This window comes from Aquila chrysaetos, chromosome 17 (genome assembly GCF_900496995.4).
Source record: "Aquila chrysaetos chrysaetos chromosome 17, bAquChr1.4, whole genome shotgun sequence".
NCBI classification, from domain to species: domain Eukaryota; kingdom Metazoa; phylum Chordata; class Aves; order Accipitriformes; family Accipitridae; genus Aquila; species Aquila chrysaetos.
Window position 1 is genome coordinate 28,126,003 of NC_044020.1, and position 17,380 is coordinate 28,143,382.

General features: G+C 43.4%; 1 protein-coding gene across 2 annotated transcripts in view; it reads left to right on the plus strand.

Moving 5' to 3' along the window:
• The window catches only part of SHISAL1 (shisa like 1), a 196,622-nt gene that overhangs the window by 58,054 nt on the left and 121,188 nt on the right, over window positions 1–17,380 (plus strand). The window lies entirely within an intron of this gene.

Below are 17,380 nucleotides of genomic sequence, written 5' to 3' on the forward strand. Positions count from 1 at the left end.
CTTACATGTGCGCAACTGGATTGAACCTTCTGTATCTGGATAATTTCAATGTTAGATTGAATGAGAAGGACCAATCTCCCGTTCTCTTAACATCGTCTTTAAAACAAGCTCTCCTTGCTAAGCCGCAAACTGCTTTGGACAGAGTGAATTGGCATTGCTGAATCTGTCCACGCAGATGTACCTCTTGAATTTAAATATCAACTTCTACTAGATCATTAAAAAAAAGGTGATATCCCTGAATGCAAATAAATCTAGAGAGTAAACTCTTCATACTGTTGAACGTATTAAACACAAGCTCCCACTAACATGAGCAGAGTAAGTAAGTAAGTATAATTACCAGAATTTTTTTATATTGCTTAAACCCTATACGTGCAGGCCTCTCAATCTCATTTTTAACTAACAGCCCAACAGAGATGTGTTGGCTCAAGCTTAATTTGGATGTAACAGATTCATCTGAGGAGTAGCTAAGGCAACCAACTAATTGCACATGCCAAGAGGCTGAATTAAACTTTACTTCCCAGAGATTCTCAAGTGATTTCAGAATCCTGAACTATCAGATAACTATGAAAATGTTTTGTAAACAGTACACATCTCTCATCATAGCCACTGAGTGCATTTCTAAGTTGTAATTGCTATTTTTAACAACGACATAAAAATTCAGGTTTGTTTCACTGCAATTTCTATCTAAAATGTTCCAAAGACTCTTTAAAGTCAGGAACAGGAAGTGTCTAAGCGTGATTTCTCAAAATTCAAATAAATGAAGAGATAGTCAGCCGAGATTATTGAACCCTACTGTACAAAAGCTGGTTTATTCTTTCGAGAAGGCAGTATAAATCTGGCATGTATATGGTATGAAATATTCTCCAGCTCATCTGTAAGATGTCTGCAGGAGTCATATCCTGCCCAAAGGCTGGGAAGAGCAATTACTGTGAGAAAATTATCCCTAACAGGGTTCTAGCTGCCTTGAGGTCTTGTATTCTGTTTACCCCATTCTTTTTGCTTCAAGAAATATAAAGAAATCTTTTGAGTAGAAAAGCATCAGTCAGTTCAAGTATTAAACGTCCTTCCTACATCAATTTCATAATGACTTTGTTACACCGTCTTCCCTACAGCGTGAAATTGGGCGTGTGTCCTGGTTCTGGCTGGGATAGAGTTGATTTTCTTTCTAGTAGCTGGTATAGTGTTATGTTTTGGGTTCAGTATGAGAAGAATGTTGATAACACACTGATGTTTTCAGTTGTTGCTAAGTGGTGTTTATCCTCAGTCAAGGATTTTTCAGCTTCTCATGCCCAGCCAGCAAGAAGGCTGGGGGGGGCACAAGAAGTTGGGAGGGGACACAGCCAGGACACCTGACCCAAACTGGCCAAAGGGGTATTCCATACCATGGGACATCATGGCCACTATGTAAACTGGGGCGAGTTGGCTGGGGGGGGGCAGATCGCTGCTTGGGAACTAACTGGGCATCAGTCGGCGAGTGGTGAGCAATTGCATTCTGCATCACTTGGTTTGTATATCCCAATTCTTTTATTATTATTATTGTCATTTTATTATTATTATCGCTATTAGTTTCTTTCTTTCTGTCCTATTAAACTGTTCTTTATCTCACCCCACAAGTTTTACTTTTTTTTCCCCGATTCTCTCCCCCATCCCACTGGGTGGGGGTAAGTGAGCGAGCGGCTGCGTGGTGCTTAGTTGCCGGCTGGGGTTAAACCACAACAGCACGGGAGAGCAGAAGTGAGCATCTGGCTTAGCCAAAGCTGCCTTTTCCACCCTCCAGAGCTGTACTGCAATGAGATGTGAGGACAGTAGGCTACCCGTGCTAACGGCTGGGGCACCTGGGGGTGCAGAGCAAGGCACTCAGTTCTCCATGGAGTGGGGATGCTGCAGGCACTGACTCCTGGGGCACCTGGCGCTCTGTTCAGAGAGATCCTTGACACAGCAGCCTTGCAAACTGCAAATGCTCCCAGCCATGCTCGTACCTCCCTCCCATCTGTTCCCGCGGCTGCCAAACCTTGGATGCAACACGGCGCAAAGCACTTTTACTGCCTTTTGCTGCACCATTAACGCAGCAGGGTGCACCTAGAGGGTATGAGTCACCACACGGGGCATTTTGGCAGCACTGAAGTCACAATCCTGCAGGCGATGTACTTCCAAACCAAATACAGGTGATGCTACCTCTGAGACCTGCAGAGTCTCCTTTTCCATTCACAGTGGTTGTGGCAAAGGTGTCTGTGCACGCCATTACAGTCCTTCTTGGAAGGCTCCTTCAGGGGGACGATGTGGGGACCTTTCCCCGACTGCATAGACAGAGGGAAGTTCAGGTTACCTGAAGGAAATATTGCCAGAGTGCTTCAGGCTTTCCTGTTTTGAACTGACAAGGAGTGGCAGTCCATGGCCACCCTGTTCTTCCTTCCCCTCATTCCCATTCTGCCGTGGCTCTTCTTCCTCAAATCGGTTACTCACATCTCTCTGACATGCCCATATTTCATAATTACACATTGGCCTCATTAGAAACAAGGTCACTACAGATTGCCTGAGCTCTCTGCAGGTTTAAAGCCGTTTAGAAATGTGGCCTTTTGAGAGCACTCTTGCCTTTTATCTGGACGCAGTCCCAGACTAATGCAGTGACACATCTCTAGGACTGAGGTGATTTGTGCCCAGGTGCTTGAACTACACTGCGCAGATATGCCCATAGTCATTGGGATACAACGTCAATGCAAGTACTGGCCCAATGGGATTATAAATCCAGAGTGATACATCCATGTGCTTCAGACAGCTATTCCAGCTTATTAAACTTGCACTCCCATCTTAGAATAAGTTTATAGCAGCAAATCGCTAATTGCATACCCAACTCTCCCACTTCACTTCTTCCCCCTTTCTAAATAAAAGGAAGGGTCACAGTTGAATTTCCATCTTTCACCAAATGAAAGGCCACCTTGCAGCAAGTGGCGTCTTCCTTAACAATAGCTGCATTAACTGTGAGTAAGCACAAAGCCTGATTACACAAACTGTTGTACCGGTGACTCATACAATTTATAGACAGGTACAATGCTCACCACCTTTTTCTTGCTTCTGTAGACCATTCCTACTACATTCTTCCTGTTTGTATGTAGATTTAACTGTTTGGTAGCCCAGATAAGTGAAACAATCTGAGTTAAAAAAGAAAAGTTGGCACAATGATGGGTTTATCGGCTCTTTTTCAAGCTAAGCACCACATAATCCCTTTTCTGTTCTTACACCCATCCACACAGATCCATTATATCTGCCTGGTAAATGTCCTATGTGCTCAGATTGCATAATCTTCTCCATGGACTTCCCTGCTCAGCTCTGCAGCATCCCCAGCTTCTCCCATGATCCTGCATAGCTACACTGTAAGATTCAGACCATTCTGCCTCAAAAGTCCTTGCAACATAAGGCAATGGTAGCCACCAAGTCAAATTCCTCGGTGTTGGAGAAAGAAGTGCTGTATAGTCAGTTGACATCTTTTCAGAAGCACCCTAGAGAATTTGATTTTCTCAGTGTTGAATTTTTTTCTACTTACTGAGTCCAGGCTAAAACCCTGCCTAGGTGGTTGGATGTTTCATACCCAAAGACATCCAATATGACCAAGTTTATCAATTCAATACTGGTCTGTATAAGGCTATACTGTGGCAAATTAGAATGGGAAAATAAAATGCTATCATTATACTGATGTAATTACAGTGGCTTAGTATGGCTGCAATAGACTGTGGTACAAGGGAGGGACTACATCTCCCTGTCCAGCCTACTGACAGAACTGACCTCTGCCTCTCCTGAGCCAGAGCTGCCTAGATCCTTGCCTGTTCAGAAACGCATACTCAGAAGACATATACTTTGTAATCCCCTACATGGGCATCCTCATTCTGCTGGAAGATTCCTTTCCCCTTCCTCTTCCCCTTCCATTTTTTCCTTTTCCTTTTTTATTTTCTTTTTTCCTTTCTCTTCCTCTTTTTCCTTTCTCTTTTTGTCACCTTCACACTGTGTTCATGCTTGTGACTGTGTGAATAGACCTGTGTTCAGTCCATTATGTGTATGTACCACATCATTATATATAATGACAGCAGTATAATTATAGTGCTACAACAGAAAACATTGGCTGTGTAGACAAGGCCATAATAGTAGCCTGAGTGCTGTGAGTTAACCCACTCACTCTCCTCCACCACCATGTCTGGGCCTTTTCTGGAGAGGAAAAGTTGTGTCTTATCAGTCATATTCACCCTTTCCAAAAGGCAAACAATTAGCGTCTCCTATTATCTAAATCAGACATTTAACTTAATTCAGGAATTTACCAGAACAAACAAAAATAATTTCAGCACTGTTTGAACAGTCACAAAACAACTTTGTTCATTTCCATTATGGGATATGAGCTGTGATCTGGTTTTATTCCAATTAAACGCTGCATGTTTTCTAAAACCACATCTGAGCTATGTTGGCCTCTAGAAGTTTGTGCAGGTGTTAACACTGTATGCTTAAATGTTGCTCTAGCCCCACTCCTGATTGGGCCTACATATATATTACTGTCGTTGAAGGGTTTAAGTTCTCAATAGCAGCAGTCCCAGCCCCTCTGACTCTCTTAGGGAGTTAACAGCTCTTGTTAGCAGCTGGCAGACTATTGCTGCAGTACTCTATTATCTTATCTAACAGAGGATTTCATGGCTATATTTAGTTTAATTGAAGAATGTCCTAGAAAAGGATTAATGACGTTTCATTATCAATATACCAGTTCACATACAGACAAAATTTTAGAAAGAAAAGGGGGGAAAAAGTTAATTGGAACCAGAAATTACTTCTGGCAGTTAAAAATCTTTGAGCATTTTGTTGATATGTGGCTTGTATCTAGTCACTGGCTGATATGATCCATGACTAGATCCTTTTCTCCTCGTCATTTTGAAACTAATGGTCAAAAACAAGCTCCCTTCCATTGGCTAACCACTTACTTACTTCAGTAATCCCACCAAAATGTCATTAATTCCCCATGGAGGCACCTTGTTTACAGTATATTGCAACATCTGACTTGTAGATAAAAAGGCTTTACTTTGCCCTGTACCTGTGAGAGGAAGTGTTGTCATTAGAGAAAAAAGGTAGCAAAAATCAGGCACATGCTTTTTACTGGTAGGAAGTAATTTTGCATTTTCATTACCAGATTTCAGAATGGGTTGTTTCCCAGTATCGTAGGATAATTCAAGCTGGAAAGGACTTCAGGAGGTGTCTGGCCAGCCTGCTGCTCAGGGTCAGCTCTGAGATCTCAGGGCATGTCTTCACAGCATAAAGTGGCAGGCAGAGATGAATCTAACCTGTGGGCTGGAAGCTGAATTAATGTGGTACCTTGCCCAGGTTCATTAGCCTGGCTGAAAAGGAGTATTACGTTAATGTGGCTCTATTGCTTCTGACTGAGCGCTAGCTTAGGCACCTCAGCCTAGCGCAGCCATGCTCTAGCTCATTTTCTAGTGCCTGCACCTGCGAAGAGGAACTCCCAGGAGGTGCTGGCGGAGGCACTGCTCCCCACACCTGACTCCGCAGTGTCTCCTCCCAGGAACAAATACCGTACTTAACATGGTGGGTAAAAATACGTTACTGGACCTGTGAAGCAATGTGCATTTGGCTGGGAGAGGCTGGCACTGGCTGATATTCATAGGTTTGGACACTTTTTATAGCTTCTATGGATGGGCATCTGCAAGCCTCTTAGGCCTTCTTGATACTCTGGAATTGTTGCTTTCATCTTTTTTATTTGTTTTCCCTGAGATGAGGCTGGTTTTCCTGCATTTTGTAGGCTTTCTGAACAACACACGCTGCTTCCTTCTGTAATAACCAGGTTTTAGTTCATGAACCCCATATATCTTAGGAAAGCTGCGTTAGCTGCGTCAGAGTTTATGCTGCAGGACCAGTTACAATGTCCTCCTGTTGTCAACTCATTTACGTACCTCATGAATACAGTTTCCGACCCAGCAGGTGTTGTGCTATTCTCGTTTCATATATGGAGGCAGTTTTTTCCCCCGCTGATCTTACTTAGCGGGGAATGGATGAAAGCACAATGAAAACTGTTTGGACACTTGGTGATTTAAGAGCCTGCTGGCTTGAGGCTCACGCTGTGAAAATGTCACATATCCTAATCCTTGAATCTCCAGCATCCACAGCATCACAACACAGAAAAGGAAGCACCGCTGCTTGAAGCCTGGCTCAGGTGAGCAATGAATTGCCATTAGCAGTCTCATTGCTGGTGGAGCTGCAAAGCTTCCTGGTCCCGGCAGCCTTACCCAGCTTAACGCTTCAGTCCTCCTTAATGTCATTTCACAGCTACCAACTACCTTTTCTTTCAGATTGTCTAAACAATTATTAACATAGCCAGTCAAGCACACAGATGTCTGCTAACTTGCATTTGTACTCGGTTGCGTTTAGCTTTAAAGGCCGTGACTTCCACCTCTGAATTTAGGACAAGCTTTTGTGCCCAAAAGTTTGTCTAGTTTTTGTACCTCTGTTAGTGCCAGTGTCTTCATAGAGCGGAGTCCGTTCAACGCCACCTGAAACAAACTTTTCTTTGGCTCTGTGATGTTGTGTATGGCTTTGCTCCCACACCCTAAGGAAAAAAGCAAACTGCTCTTTGGGTAGCGTTAGAGCTATTTTTACCATCAAAAACCTAGAAAACAGCTCTTTTAAGAATACCTGTCTTCATTTACTGAAAGAACTGTTCTGTCTTTATTGAAAAGGGCTATCTGAAGCCAAAAGATTGTTTCCGTTCTCAGCGTACCATTGCTGGGTCACGTTTTCACCTCCCCATCGAGGACAGGCATCACCGCTAAGTCACACAGTAAATGCATCTGCCAGCAAGTACGCGCACAGCGTCCGCGAAAACCTCAAGGTAAGCCGAGCTCGTTCCCGCGCCGCGACACAAAGTCTTCCCGTTGAGACCTTGAAGCGCGTCAGACACGCGTGACCGGCGCCCCCCAGGCCTCGCCGCTGAGGTGCCATCTTGTGAGACGGGCAGCCGTTCGCCGGGGTGAGCTGCTCACCCACCCACGTCGCCTCTCGAGGGGTCCCGGGCAGCCGGGGCAGCCCGAACGACGGGCGTCGCGGAACGGGGCCGCACGTGGCCCGCTGCCCGTCCGCACGTGGGCCGCGGGCCGCGGGCGGGAGCTGGCCCGCAGCTGTTGGTGGGCCGAGGGCCGGGGGTGAGGGACGTCGCTGCTGCCGGCGGCTTCCCGAGTCCTGCGTGTGGGCCTCAGGCTGGAGCCCAGGCTGAGGGATGTGTTACGGCGAGCCCGTCTGCGGGACAGCCGGGTTAAAACACAGTTTTCAAAATTGTAAGAGCAGCACTGGTGTGTCACGGTTCTAGCGAGGATCCCTGAAGAATCGGCCTGTTCCCATGGTGCTGGGTGATGGTAAGGCAACTGAGAAACAGACTTTACTGAGCTTCGCTGGTATTCAGTCAAAGTCCCTGTTTGTCTTCTCTAATATCACTGAAGATATTATTTCGGATAACTCTCAGGTGTAGCTTTAGTGTAATTACCGGGTATGCTCGTGAGAGCTTTGATTGTCAGGGTATTCCCAGCTTTGCAGTGGTTTTTAATGTACTTCAAAAGATAATACTGCTTGGAAAAAAAGCGTAGAACTTGCGTGAAAGTAGTACTACGCTTTGTGAATCTTATGCTTTTCACTGGTCAGTAAAATGTGTTGCTTCAGTATCAAACACCACTTATTAGATTTAGCTTGCACAAAGGTATACTTTGTGTATCATCTACTTACTGAAGGCTTCCTGGACCCCAGAAGAAAAGAGAAGAGCTGGGGTTGAGTGGCATCTCAGTAGAACCTATTTGGATCAGCTGCCTTTAAAATTCTTGATGTGATAATAACCCTGATAGTCAGAATGCTTATCCAGCTACATGAATATGAATGTGAGCCCAACATTGAGGCGTAAATAACTGTCTGTCCCTGGAGTTTTCTTCTGTGCATTGTCAGCTAGACAATTAAATTATCCATGTATCTCTTTTGTTATACTAAAGCAAAGCAAGACAGGGGATGGTGAAGATCAGAATGTGGACATTAATGGTCCAAGTTCACTCTTCCTGAAGGATAATGGACTTTAGCTGAAGATTCACCAAGAATTAAATTATTCCAACAGATACAGGAAATTTTCTCTCTCTTTGTGGTGACCAAGTCCTAGCTGTGCATCACAGGAGTTGGCTGTGAAGTTGTTATTTCCCAGAAAGTACCCACAGGATAAGACTTCTGGCAATTAGAGCCCAATTCCCTGTTTCACCATGCTTGTGCTCACAAAGCAGAAGTGTTGTGTGTGAGTGGGTGGTAGGAAATGTGAAGGATGAGCTATCAGGGAGTTCAGTACGAGTGAGCTGCCTTCCATGTCCCTGAATTTTGCCTGTACACACAGCAGCTTTATAGAAGCTGCGGCATTATGCCAACCTTTGGCAATTGGCAGTGACCCTCAAGGGAACAGGAGCGAGCTGAGCATAATCAGAGCAAGTATAGCAGTTTATATTTTCCATTTCCAACCCACCCCATGCAGTGGAAGATTGTACTGTCGTGTCTATGGATCTTCTGGGGAACTACATGAGTCTTCTGGGGAATCTGTGCTGGTGCAGCCATTCTCTGCCCCCTCTAAGGAATAGGTGGGGAACATAGTCTGCCTGTAATTGTCCACATGAAATCCTGTCCTCAGGAGAGGACGTTAGTACACACACAAATGGTGAGTCTTCTTAACAGCCAGCAGGCTTTTCACATAGCTATCAGCGACACAATCTACTCTGCGTACATTTCAAATAACAAATGCAAACTATTAGATTAAATAATGCTAAGCAAAGGCAAAGGTTGATAATTTTAAAGTCATATGAATTGCTCTATAAATGTCTGTTATCCTCAGCGAGGCTTTTATGTCAATACAAAATGCCATACAGTGTAGCAGTGTTTGTTTGTTTCATTCTGCAAAGGCCAGTTCTCACGGCAAGACAAATGACAGATGAGCAGATCCTTGTAGCCAAATATTTGCCAAAAGGAAAATCAATCTTTTTTTTTTTCCTTCTCTTTTTTTCCCTTGTCTACAATAGTTCACTTCAAAGCTAAGCAGAAGCCTGAAGTAATGTCTCTTATTTCCTGTGCCCCTGTTCAGACAGTGCAATACCTGCTGCAATAGGTTAGGCGCTTAACTGTCCTAGGAAGTCTTGTTGATTTATGTGGCCAATAATATGGTCAATAATAACAATTCCCCAAACACTACTTTTGTACCATTGTCAAAAGGTGAGTCACGGCAATCATCCTGTCCCCCACCGCCCCTCAAATGGTGTTTCTTCCTCGGAAGGAGCACTTCTTATCCCTTTGACGTCTCCATCTGCTGTCTGACGTAAAGCAGGATCCGACTGCAGATGCCCCCAAGGCAAGCGGAAGGCTGGAGACTGCATTTAGCTGGCTGCGTTGCAAAGGGGAAGATGATTCAGCAAGCTCTTTTTTTTTTTCCTCCTTTTAGTGCTGCCCAATTCCCTAACCCCTTTACAGAAAGCAAAACGTGATTTGGTTCAGGCTGAGCTCTGCTGCGCGTGCAGGGGAAGTCTGGAAGGTGGCTGGCTCTGGGAAGGATGGAGGGCACTGACTGCTGGCACGCTTGGCACTATCACCAGGGTCAGTGGAGTCCCAGCCTGAGCCGAGAGACTGAGGCCTTCTCAAAAGCAAGCTCACTAGGTTCGACAAGCTCAAAGGGAAATGGGTGAGAATTTGCACTTTTACCATTGTACAGCACCCGACAAAAAAAAAAAAAGAGCCAAGCCCTCAGGATGAAAGCAACAGTTACAGTTACTAGAAAGTGGGGAGAAAAACAAGCAAGCGAAACCCCCTGTAGCTTTGTCTAATTTCTGTGATTCTTGGAGAGGTATGCTTAGTTTGCCTTCTTATAAAAGGTATCCAGTCCTATCTCACAGGTTAACCTTGCAGACATTTTATTTATGACAGCTAATGAATCTGTCATTCTAAATTTCTTTTGGAAAGTAGGACAAGGGCAGAGGTGTGCTTGCCAAATATAGATTAATTCAAGATATTAACAGTACATCCAACCCATTTATAATGAAATGGCTTAATATTAATCCCATCATTAGTAGTGTAATTCTCTAAAAAAGTATGAGACAGAAGACAGTTAGGAAAAGCAAAGTTTCAGGGCTTGGAAGTGAATCTTACAAGCAGTAATAGCCTCTTAGAGCTATTGACATTTAATTAGAAAGATGCTGATAATGTAACATCCCCTATAGAACCTGTGTCTCTGTATGAGCTGAACATGGGTAGCAAATCCACCTGCAAGGAAATCACTTCTGTTGCCACCTCTTTGGAAATGTCTGGACACTTCGGGTGCTCCTTTGCATATCAATTTACCCATGTTTGAGTATTAATTAACCCTCAGCAAGATGCCTCTTCCAGAAATAGGTGCAAAGAGAAGAGAAGAAACAGAGCATCCTCTCTGGTCCCTGTGTTTGGGAAACCCTGAATGTTATGAAGACTCAGCTAGAATGTATATTCTACATGCAGGTCTGGGTATTATCTATATACGCAATATTTTGAAAGAAGAAGAACGGAAGCTTCACACAGTATATACTGAAAAATGTTCACAAATGTTTTCCACGGAGGGGAAACATATCCCACGTAGTAAAGGAAATGCAGTTCAATACCAGATGCTTCTAATCTGAGTAAGTGAGTTAAGACCTCGCTAGCACAAAAACAAGCTGTATTTTTATTACTTTGTTGCATTCAGATTATGTAATGCCTTTTTTTAGAATGTCAATACCAGAGTAAGTGTTGTGAATTGGATTCTGGGTTTGCCACTTCGAAATTATTTTTATATTTCTCATGTTGGGATTTGCAGAGAAGCTTCCCTCCCTCCCAGACCTCTGTCACACACTTCCATTCTTCGCCTCCATTCCTGTTCAGAAGGAAACATTTCTGAATTTGAGGCAGACTTCCCCTCAGTGTGTGGCAGGGTGTGAAGGGACTTTCGTAACAGCAAACAAAAGGGCTGCATAAACTATCACTACGGTAGGCAGGGATCGCATCCTCCCACTGCTAAAGCCCATACAGTTCTATGGGAAGAAGGAGCAGTGAAGCACGGCAGAAAAAGCAGCACTATGGAACAGATTAGGACCATGGTATAAGCTGTGCCGACAGCTGTTTTCAAGCACAGCAGTAGTGTTGATAGATTTGCCTACCTGCAGATGTTAAAATCCTGCTGAGTTCGGGGGTTTTTTTACAAGCAATTTAATTGCCATAACAGTGCTCTGTGCCATATTAAAATAATCTTTCTCAAGATCATTGGTAATTGCCCTTATCTGTTTTGGTTCAGTAATTATCTGTTACTGCAGTAAGGGAGGAGGCTTGATTTTTTCCGACTTGGTATACCCCACCGAAAGGCCCTGTCCCTACCCCACCAAGTCTGCAAAAGCAATCTTCTTTCTTTTGCACTAATGTCACTTCACGCCAGCTCTGACAGGATAAGAAAAGTGGGATATTGCTTTATGACTTGCAATTATTAAATTACCTCAGCTTTGCAAATTTCTGCTTGCAACTGTGTTCATGATCTTTTTAATCCATCTGAACTGAGAAGTAAAATTAGCTTAAAGAAACTAAGCACTCATATTAGTTAGCATATGTAAAAGGCTATGAATTATCATGGTACCCAGCTGATGTGCAGTACCATAAATTCCAGGACTTCATTTGCTTTGGATTGCATGACCTCAGGCTTACACTTGTCTTAGCAGTTTTTGTGCTGGTGTAACTATTATAGTCCTCTGTGGCTATAATAGTTACATGTGAATGGTTGTACTGATACAAACCTTAGTACGGATCCTTTCAGTATTTGTCAATACTTCTTCCTTTACCCTGTAGGTAATAGTAATAATTGAAAAACACCTATATGTGCAGGTAGCCGTGCTATAGGAAGGAATCTGCTTCGTGTATTACTTTGCAGTGAAACCAGGCGCAATGTGTGCGAGCCTGTGAACAAGCCATTTAAATGGGAGCAGAAGTAGTGCTTTTTAAAGCAGAAGCTTGAGTGTTAGAGCAGCACTAGCGCTTGGTGGGAAGACCCTGCAGGTCTTTGCAAAGCAGAGGAGCGTGGCTCTGCCCATGCCCCAGAGGGGCAAGTTGGGATGGGGATGAGCGGGGTGGGTGCTGAAGGCATTCACGAGCTGGTGGCAAGGCTGGGCAGCAGATCAGGTCTCCCAAGCCCCACTCTGACACGCCACACAATTTCTCACTGTAGAGCTTTGTGAAATGTGTTGTGGGGTTTTTTTACTGTTTTTTGTGGGCTTGAGGTCTCTAAAAACGGAGACCAATTAGTATCCAGTTCAATGTTTAACCTCACGTGTATCCGATATCACACGTACATGGTTAAGCTCATGCATATCTGTAATGCTGAGATAGCAACTTGCAGAGCTTTTTATATCTGCTAAGACTCTTCCTGGCAGGTAGGGCTTGGTTTTCTGTTTTCCATGTCTTTGCTGTGGAGCAAGGTGCTTTGTGTGGCAATTAGTTTTTATGAGGTCTAATTGTCTTTAGATCAATGAACTCGCAGAACTCCCTTTCACCTAAATGGTACCATATAAGCCATGTCTATGCAAAACATGCACTGTGACTGAGGAGTGATCACCGACCAGTCCTGAACAGCAAAGCCAACTTTATCGCCAGTTTTATTCTCTCACTAGCTTTGACAGTTGCTATCCCAGTAATAAATCCTTTGCAGCTGATAGTGTCCAGAAACACTTCTGAGAGGTTTTAGAAAGGGTTCCAAATACTTTCCTCCGTGGGTAGCACCACCATCTCATCTTCTGCAGTAGAGCCTCTGAAACCTCTGTTCACCTTCTTGAAAGGCTTTAGCCTTGCTGTGAGTTACTTTATTAATAATGCATAATTTAATTTTTCTATTACTGCCTTAAAGAAATAAAATTTTAAATGCTGCATTAATGTGTGATGTATGAGATGAAAGCTGCTCAGAGGAAATTCATTAAGACTCGCCATTCATTTTCTACTTTTCCCTGCTGCCTCCATTTTGTATTGGTGGTCATAAGTAACACTGACCAAACTGTCCAGATTTTGTCATTCCCGACAGTGACGGGTGCCGTTGTCAGCAGTGGCAGCAGCTGTACAGATGAGCAGAGGAGAGGGAAGCTCTGTCTGAACTTCTTCATCCTTAGCTCTGTGCTTGAGCATAGCATAGAGTTGGGACCTCTCCCAACCCTGATTCGCAGTACATCTTGCTCTTTCTAGGACATCTCTTGCAGGGATGCTCAGCCTCACCAAGCTGCCTGAGCACTTCATGCTTTTCACTTTGTCTGTGCTGTTAAATGAATCGGGATTCAATTCCAGCTACCACAGCTGCAGCAGAGTACAGGCACAGTGCTTTGAAATGGTTTGTATACCATAGTTTGAGAGCCCCTGACACAGGGCAAGGTGAAGTCAGAGGTGAAAGCTACTTCAGAGAGTGTATTGATTCCGGGGTTTATTTCGCAAGAATTGGACCTGGTAGCTATTGAAAGCAATAGAAAAGATCCTCTTCTGCAGACAGTACAGCAGGGCTTGCTGTGTGAGGAGTCTGCCAAATTGATAGCTGTGCAGACCAAACCCTCTCATTCATGGAAGAGTAACATCATACACTAGTACAGGCAGTATAAGCTTCTCTTTGTCTTGCCAGTATACTGCGGTTCTCACCCAAAGGGCATCACTTGCTAGGATAGTAAGTATTTTGCATGCATCCTAAATGCAGTCCTGAGTATTTTTGCTATTTGAGAGGCCTGGAAAAAGAGTTTGCTACTTCCTTTAGCATGATCCTTTGTTTGATTTTAACAGCATGTGCCTGAGCTTCTTTCCTATAATTCCGTGTGATATTGTATAATCCCTCAACCTCATCCTTTTACTCCCTTCCACCAAATACATTTTAAAAAAACATTTTCCAGCTCCTTATCCTATCAATGCTAGAGAAGAGGTCTTCAATCTTCTGTCTTAGTAAGAGCTGATACTTAATGACACGCCTCCTAATAACAATTAGCAGAGGTGAAGAGGACTCTTAAAGATGTTTGGAGCATTTTTATTGAAATCAACAGTCTGAGGCTGCAGGCTATGTTGTGATAAAAAGCTGTATGAGGTGCAGTTGACCACTATGGCGCACTTCCAGCACTGTCAGTGCTGATGTACAAAAGGGTTCCTATGTTCCACCTATCAGTCAGTTACCCGGAGATAAACTCAGTAACAGATACACATCTCCTTCTCCTCCAGAAATGCTTCTAGAAAAGTTATTTCTTACAAGCACAGACCTTATCTTTAAAGAAAGAGATAAAGTTGATGCCCTGCGGTTGACTGGTTTTGTACTATGTTTGTAACAAATGTGTTGAAGTCACATCTGGTATAGCTTAGTGATGGCAGCAATACGCTTCAGTTATTTGATCCCAAAACAAACCACCTTATAGCAATTCACAGAACGGCTGAGGTTGGGAGGCAGCCCTGGAGATCATCTGGTGCAGCCCCTCTGCTCAACAGGGACAGCTAGAGCAGGTTTCTCAGGACCGTGTCCTGTTGGGTTTTTAATACCTCCAACTAAGGACTCTACAACCTTTCTGGGAAACCTGTGACAGTGGTCAGTCACCCTCACAGTAAAGATTTTTTTCTTAGGTTTAAACCGGATTTCTTCTGTTCCAATTTATGCCCACTGTCTCTTGATTTCCCGTTTATAAACCCATGCTGACTACTCCTAACCATCTTCTTGTCTTGTCCTTGTCTTGAAATGACTTCCAGGAGGATTTGCTCCATCACCTACCCAGGGATTGAAGTGAGGCTGACTGGCTTGTTGTTCCCTGGATCTTCCTTCAGGTCCACAAGGTCATTAAAATGCCTCTCACAGTGCCAGTGGTGACAGCTAGCGTGGAGCGTGGTTATAAATTGAGGGGCCAAAGAACATTGCAGCACCTTTCCTTCCTCCCTGAGGAGCACTTGGTGCCATGTGCACTCTCGGTCACAAATCTGGGGGGACAAGGCCTCTGTTCAGCTCTCTCCCTGCATCCCCAAAGCAGTTGCACGCTCCTTTTCCTCACGGACGCCTTTCAACCTGAGCTGAAGGAGAACCCCAGTTTACAGTGCAGGGCTTGTGGTCGGTATGGTTTAGCTGATTTGATCACACAAAATGCAGTGCTGAGCTCTAGGTAGTTCCACAACTAACAGTACAGTAAAAGGCAATGCTTGTGCTTTGAAGGATGAAAGCGAGCAGATTCCTCCCCACTAGAAGTTTTCTGTAAATGGGACAAGACTGTTTAAAATTACAATGGTTGCTAATACAGTGTTCTCTGTTACTTGAAAACGTAGTCGGATCTCGAGTGTAAAGCAGTGCTCATTGGGCTATGAGGGACTGAGGAGTAGCTGATGGATGCGTTGCTCTCCTACTGAATTCAGGCAAGTTCCTACCCTAGATTTAATTTAGAAGTTGAGAAAATTCATAAATTCAAAGCAAGACACAGCTGAACCTACAAAATTTTGCATGATTTCCAATGAAACCGTGCAATTCCAGGGAGCTTACCCTGATCTCTTTCCCAAGCTGTAATGTGTCTTCATGCTCATAAAATTCAGCCCAGCTTTACTGAAAGTTTTATGAACTTCATTCAATCTGGGAATTAACTCAATTTTCAGACAGATAACATAATACCTAGATAGACAGTGTGTGGGTAGGAAGATGGATATGTGGCAATGGCATACGTTTTCTTATCTGTTTGAATTAATATTTTAGAAAACAAGAACATTAATAATAGCTGAAAAACTAACTTTAGAATCAATTTTGTTCATCATAGCTTGGGTTGAATATCTGGAGCCCAAAGCTGATGGGAGTTTCTGTCTTTGATGCCACTGCCTGGAAACCAAAAGTGAATATTCGGAGTATGTCCACAGAGGGACCCCCTTCCTAGCACTCCCCCGCACACACTCACTCTTCCTCAATAGCTGAAACTTCTGCAAGAGAGATTACATGGTTTTGGTCAATTTATTTCCAATAGATGTTAAAATCTCACTGTCAAAGATGGTGAAAAAACCCAAAGGTTTTTACCAAGCAAATAAAAAGTACAGAAGTAAGGAAGTGAAGGCTGTGGGAATCCGGTCAGCCTGGTACTGGTAGTGGCAAGCTCCAGGCAGGCAGGGTGTTTCCAAGTGATACCTTGCCTCTCATAGCTGCACTGTCAAATTGTTCTTTCCTGACGTTTAATAATCAGACCAACCGTAGTTTATGGCTGTATATTTTCTCCTCTCTCTCTCTCTCTGCCTATTCGTGATGATAAGGAGAGCAGTGGGGCTGCTGTACTTGCCAAACCCCAAAGTAAAAGGACTTCTGGTCCCCTGGTGGGTTCAAATCGTAGGGTCTGTGCCCTGAACAGCCGGGTAATGTTGCTTGGTGCTGTTGCAGGGCAGTGGCAGTGGGCTGAGATAGCTGGCATGTATATGGCATGTGTGTAGTGGTCACTACGACTGATAATTGACATACCTGGGCAGAGCTCAGCCTGTGAAAAGGGCTGTGGCTATGCACATTCAACTACAGATTAAATGTAAACTCACTATGTAAATGCATACTCTTCATAGGGCATTTTTATTTGCTGGGTATTTTCTTTGGTTGGTAGATCATAAATCGCTGGCATGTTAAAAATCAGTTAATGTAAATTATGTAAAATCCTTCATGGAATGAAATAATTTTCGAAATTATATTCATTGTCATTAGGGCAGTTTTTCTACCATGAAATCATTTTTCGAATGACTTGACTCAATAGACAAAAGTAGCAGTTGCAGTAATAAGGCATCGTTCGTGTTGCAAGAGCTGATTGGGAAGTCTAAAGACAAGAGCTCTGTAATGTTTTAAATTACTGAATTTTGAATTGCAGAAAAGACTGTAGCTATTTTTGACCACTACAAAACAAGCCGGTTGGTTTTTTGAGGTGTATTATCAAATTCTTTCCACAGTTCATATGTAAAGTATATTAAAACCGTTGCATCCTGATTGAAAGAGAACTGTAGCTTCTCTTAATTACTGAAGGAAGGAAAGTTGTCATTTGGAGATTTTTTTTTTAAACTGCAAAAAATGTAAATTTACTTCCAAGTTTTCCTTCACTGCAATATCATGCAAAATTTTGGCTTTCAGCATTCTTAAGGAACCATATTGCAAGTGCACAGGAAATGCTTTTTTCTTCCTTATAAAAGGTCTGCCACTGTTTTGCGTCCTTTTTTAACACGGTGTTTTGTCACGGTAGGGGAAAAGGTAGCAATTCATAAATAATTCAGTTGTATGTGTTTATACAAAACCTTAAGAGAAATTAATCAGATGTACCCAAACACTTCCAGCATTGCTTCCACCTCCATG